Source organism: Tympanuchus pallidicinctus, unplaced genomic scaffold (assembly GCF_026119805.1).
Source record: "Tympanuchus pallidicinctus isolate F22 unplaced genomic scaffold, pur_lepc_1.0 scaffold16, whole genome shotgun sequence".
Lineage (NCBI taxonomy): Eukaryota > Metazoa > Chordata > Aves > Galliformes > Phasianidae > Tympanuchus > Tympanuchus pallidicinctus.
In genome coordinates, this window is record NW_026294679.1 from 25,546,606 (window position 1) to 25,551,639 (window position 5,034).

Here is a 5,034-nt window from a genome sequence, read left to right on the forward strand (position 1 = left end):
AAGGACAGGCTGGATGGGGCTTTGAGCAACCTGGTCTTGTGGAGGTGCCCCTGCCTATAGCAAGGGATTGGAACTGGATGATCTTAAAGGTCTCTCCCAACTCGAACCATTCTATGATTCTGGGATAAATCTTAAAACTCCAAAAACTCCTCCTGAAGAACAAAGAGGCAGCCAAGCCTGGCTCTTGGGGCAGCTGCCCAGCCACAGAGGACACACGGTAAGGCCAGCCTCAGCACCACCTCCCCCAGCCACACTAGATGTGCTCTTATTTTGTTAGAAAAGCATAAGGACTAAGAATCTATTTCCATACGAGTAAATAATCTGGCCTGGACTACATTGTTTCACTTTATATACAAGGACTAATAAGACTCTCAAACATCTTCCAATAGATCATCGCATTCAAAATACACACTTCAAAACTGAGAAATATTTCTTTTAGGGGAATCCCCTGTAAAATAAAATCAGAGATGTATTTTTGAAGTGTGCAATTATGCATTTTAGTTTTCCAATCAAACATAAAAAAAGTAATAATTCCTCACACACATATAAGAAAGGAGGTCCTCAAATGTCTCCTTCCTTTGTTATTAGGTGAATATGACAGATTCAGAGTTTATTCAAAAGATAGGGAAATGTGGGATTTTATGGACATGATAGGAAGATACTGGGAGCAGGCTTCCCTGCACAGGCTCTGAGCTACGTGTCTCCAACATAGGATTCCTTACTCAAGCTTTGTTTTCCTCATGTGCAGTCAAATCATTTTGGAGACGACTAGTCTAAACAGGAAGTTAAATCAATAAACTTCATATCATTTTAGCAATTCCCCTCAGCATTGTAGAACTCTTTCAAAGAATAAACAAGTGAAGACCAGCAGGTCACTCAACGGGGAAATGGAAAAACTAATGGCTGTAGGGTGTGATCTGTATGGGAAAAAAAAAAAAAAGTTTACAAAAGAAATCACATCATTTTTTCCCCTACAGGCATATTTTGCTAAGCAATAACTTCATGTACCATACTTAGACTTTTCTAAAATGTCCCCCACACACACTGAATGAGCACTACTAAAGGATAATACTTTTAATCTGAAGTAAACGTCAGATGTCAGAAATTCTGTAACTTATGATCTACATCCCAGGTTTTTTTTCAGCTCTTTATAAAGACAAAAGTTGTTCCACTCTTTGAAGTAAACTTGCTTGAGTAAAACACATAAAGTTAACTTTCCATTAATGCAAATAAGGTCAATACCCACTATACTGTTTTAATCAATTTTTTCTGAAATTGCTTGGGAAAAAAAAAAAAAAAAAAGAAGAAGATCAGTAGTGAGAATAAAGGCTTTTCTTCCTAGCATGCCCCATGAAGAACCAAAGCAAGACAAAAATCAAACATTTCTAACATGGTTAATACAAATTTCAGCTTCTTCAGTCACAACCACTGTCTATTGTGTTATTAAATAAACCAGGTTTGCTGTTTATCACAGTACCTTCATGCCATTTTTTAAAACGCAGCACAGTGCTTACCTGACTTCCTTAATTGTACTCATAGGGCAGGTCTGATGACTGCCCTGTACCGTGAGCTAGAGATCATTCTGTGGAATCATTTTTGAATTTGAACTTCCCAGCGCTACAGAAGATGAGAAGATGATTAAAAGAAATAAAATAGAGCCCTTCTATCACTTTAAACAGACATTATCTGCAGTAATTAGACTCATTTTTTAAAGGGCAACTATAAAAACCCTTTCAAAGAAAAATCAATTTCTTGGACTGCTGTATGACCACAGCTGACATCTGATGCGATTTCATTTTCTGCGTGTCACAAGCTATTATTTCTTTCACTGGGTCCTCCAATAGATTTTTTGGGGATGCCCTTTAGGCTTAATTCATGCATTCATACATTGATCATTAGCTCATTTCTATAAAAAGCCTAGTACAAAGCATTCCAAAATGTATTTTGTAATCGTTCAGTGCTTCACACAAATTCAGTTGAGTAATTTGAATAGATTGCTTGACTGCAGATATCCAATTTATGTTTTCATTATATAGAAATGAGCTCCTTAATTATTAATAAAAAAGCTTCCATTCACACATCCCATATCTGCCAAACTCTGCAGAAACCTGAAACACCGCACTTCTGCCTGAAATCACATGGGATACTGATTGACTTGATCGAACATTCTAGAATAATGGGCTACTACAGTAGTCGATAACTTCAGTAATTGAGCTATGTCCACTGTATACATATAGGAGGAAAAAAATCCCTTAGAAACAGGTTTTTGTCAAATAACACTTAGAGGCAGAGAGGTTCATGTGTCTAAGTTGTATAGAAACAGTAAGAATTGCTTTCAGTATGACACTCCAGTGTAAAATGTGCACCCTTAATACACTGCTTACTTGGCAGGGATTAAGTTTTTAGCAATATTTCTTTTTGTATAAAAACAAGCTGCTGGTCTCTGCCACGCTGCACTGTGACAGGAAGCAGTGCCACATCACATCTCAGCACACACAAGCCGCTCTCAGAACAAGTCCCCCTACCAGGGAAGTGTCAGGACAGCAGCTGTTGCCAGACCCCGCAAAAGGAGGAAGACAGGAACACAGTGCCAGCCTTCACCATCCACAGATCGACTGGTGAGAATCAAATCCATTATTTCTCACCTTGGAAGATAAGTGGTACAGCATAACCTACTTTTTTCTAAGGTGCTCAGAGACTGCAGTGCAACATCAGCATTTACAGATCATTTCCATCTAAAGAAATCCTGTTTTGTGAATCATGCTTTATTCGAACACAGTATTAACATGCAGAGGAAGTTTTTCCTAGGCACTACTAACCTAACATGGTCCTGGCAAACAGAGAAAAACCACCACCTCAATGTCTCTTCTGCAGCCCTTCCATACCCAGGTGCAAGCCAAAGCATAGCAACCCTGAAAATCACCCGATTGCTCAAGATCCCCTGGGAACTGGCAGAGCAGGAGCATCACAGCATTTCTGACACAATCTAGGTTCAAGCAGAATTGTTTTGTCCTTAGAGACATAGTGTTTTTCATGCTAGCACTCAATCTCAATGTTGTTTGGCTTCCCCTCTCTCCTCTGGTGGCATGTAAATTACATGTCCGAATAACATTCTGCATTAAGCTCTGTGACCAATTCTTAAAAGGCTACTTTATTTATAAAAAAGGGTGGTCCACAAAGCTGACACCTTTCTTTGTCAAGAATTTATGAACTACCTTTAAGCACCATTGAGCCTGATACATGGGTCAGTTGCAAATCAGTTTTTCTTGCTGAATTATTACGCTATTAACTCCAGAGCTTTCTCAGCTTTACAAAGTGCACTTTCACAATGTGTGTAGAGGATGAATAGCCTCAGTAAATTCCATTAGACAAAGGAACAATGAGGATAGCATATTGCTGACTTCAGGATAACGAAAGCAACACTGGATTTCAGCCTGTTTTGACGTGACTAGCATTGTGTTCTCATCTCTTGAGATGAATGGTTTTCAAGCTCTCATCTTCTAGAAGGATATACAAGAAAAGGATTCCAGGAGATGAAACAAGATTTTATTATTATTTATTACAGTAGCATCCATTTGTTCTATCATATAAAGTCCCATCATGTCTGATGTTTGATAAGCATAGGATACTCCCTGCCTCAGACAGTCCGCTTTACAAAAGCACACAGGACAGCCACAAGGAAGCATCAGAGTCCCTTTAGCACACTGAGAGCCACATCATAGATTGCGTCTTTGCCAAACTTTAATCACTTGCCCAAGAGTTGTGGTAGGTCCAAATAAGCACCTTTAGCCATATTCCTGTAAAGCAGTCTCTTTTAGATGATATGCACCCATCTCAGACCCACGTTTTATTAGAAATATCTTGCATTCTAGCTGTTTGAGAAGTCAACTCTTACATTTCAGGTTTATGACTTCACACTGCAGTACGCACATTGTAAAGTCACTGCCATCAGGTAGAACAGGCTTAAATATGGACATTCTGATTTTCTCTAGGTACCTATTTTAGTTCTCATTGTGTCAAGAGCTGCTTACACATAACTGGCAACATTCCTTAATACCATGCTGAAAATAAAAAGCTAACAGAAAACTAACAGTTTCAGATCCAGCACAGACCACAATCAGAGAGATTTCAGCCAACTATTTTCATACTTCAGGATCTGCTTACAAAGTTCATTAAACTACATTAATGGAAACTTTCTAACGGATGTAACCTGTTCCTACTCTTTAATCAACACATCTTTAACGCAACAATCCTCAGTAATCATCTCAGGCATGTGCCCTAAACAACATAAAGAAAAATTCTTCATAAATCAAGCAAGCTTCTTTTTTTTTTTTTTTCTCTCTCCTTCTCCTCCTGCAAGCTTAAAATTTAAAAAACTGGAGCATTTGGAAAAACTCAAGAACCATAGCATCCCACTCATAAAGAAGCACAATTGGTTTGGACAGGCTTTTGGCAATAACAGGAGTTATAGAGTACTTGCAGGTAGGCTAAGAACCATATACAAAAAGAAGGGACAAACTTACCCAAGTAGTGAAGGGACACTCCAACTATACAGCACCCCTCTTCTGGAAGCAGTCCAAGAGACACTCTTACCTCCATGGATTGCCTTTATAAGAGTCCATGGTGCCTCTGCCCTGGGTATACCCCTTCTGATCACCTGGGGAGCACAGATGCAAACAATCTGCCTGTACTCCCTGGGCCAGCTGCACTCCTTCATCAGGTGCTCAATCCCCAGTTCAAGCCATCACCTAACAGTCCCTCTACACATGGTAAAGAGCTCCATAGTATGAAGGCAAAGAAGCTAGGAAAAGTTGTCCTCAAGGCAAAATACCCAAAGCATAGCAGGCATTTTCCTTATAAAATGTGTTTTTCAAGATGTACCCAACAACTAGCTGGCCATAATAATTATATAAGTGTCTAAATTAAGTAAGGAGAAAAAGACATATTTGCTTATAATAATTCTTAATCTTCACAATAAAATACTTACTATCCAAACATCTAACAAAAATATTAAAAAAGAAAAAAAGAGTCTTT

The 5,034-nt window shown here is 38.7% G+C and overlaps 1 long non-coding RNA gene across 1 annotated transcript; it reads right to left on the reverse strand.

The window, feature by feature from the left end:
- Nucleotides 1-602: 602 nt before the first annotated feature.
- LOC128078132 (uncharacterized) lies at nucleotides 603-4,644 on the reverse strand. The gene is made up of 3 exons (XR_008205308.1): nucleotides 4,524-4,644; nucleotides 1,515-1,617; nucleotides 603-917 (listed from the first exon to the last, which is right to left on the reverse strand). It is a non-coding gene; the product is annotated as an uncharacterized LOC128078132 (long non-coding RNA).
- Nucleotides 4,645-5,034: the final 390 nt, after the last annotated feature.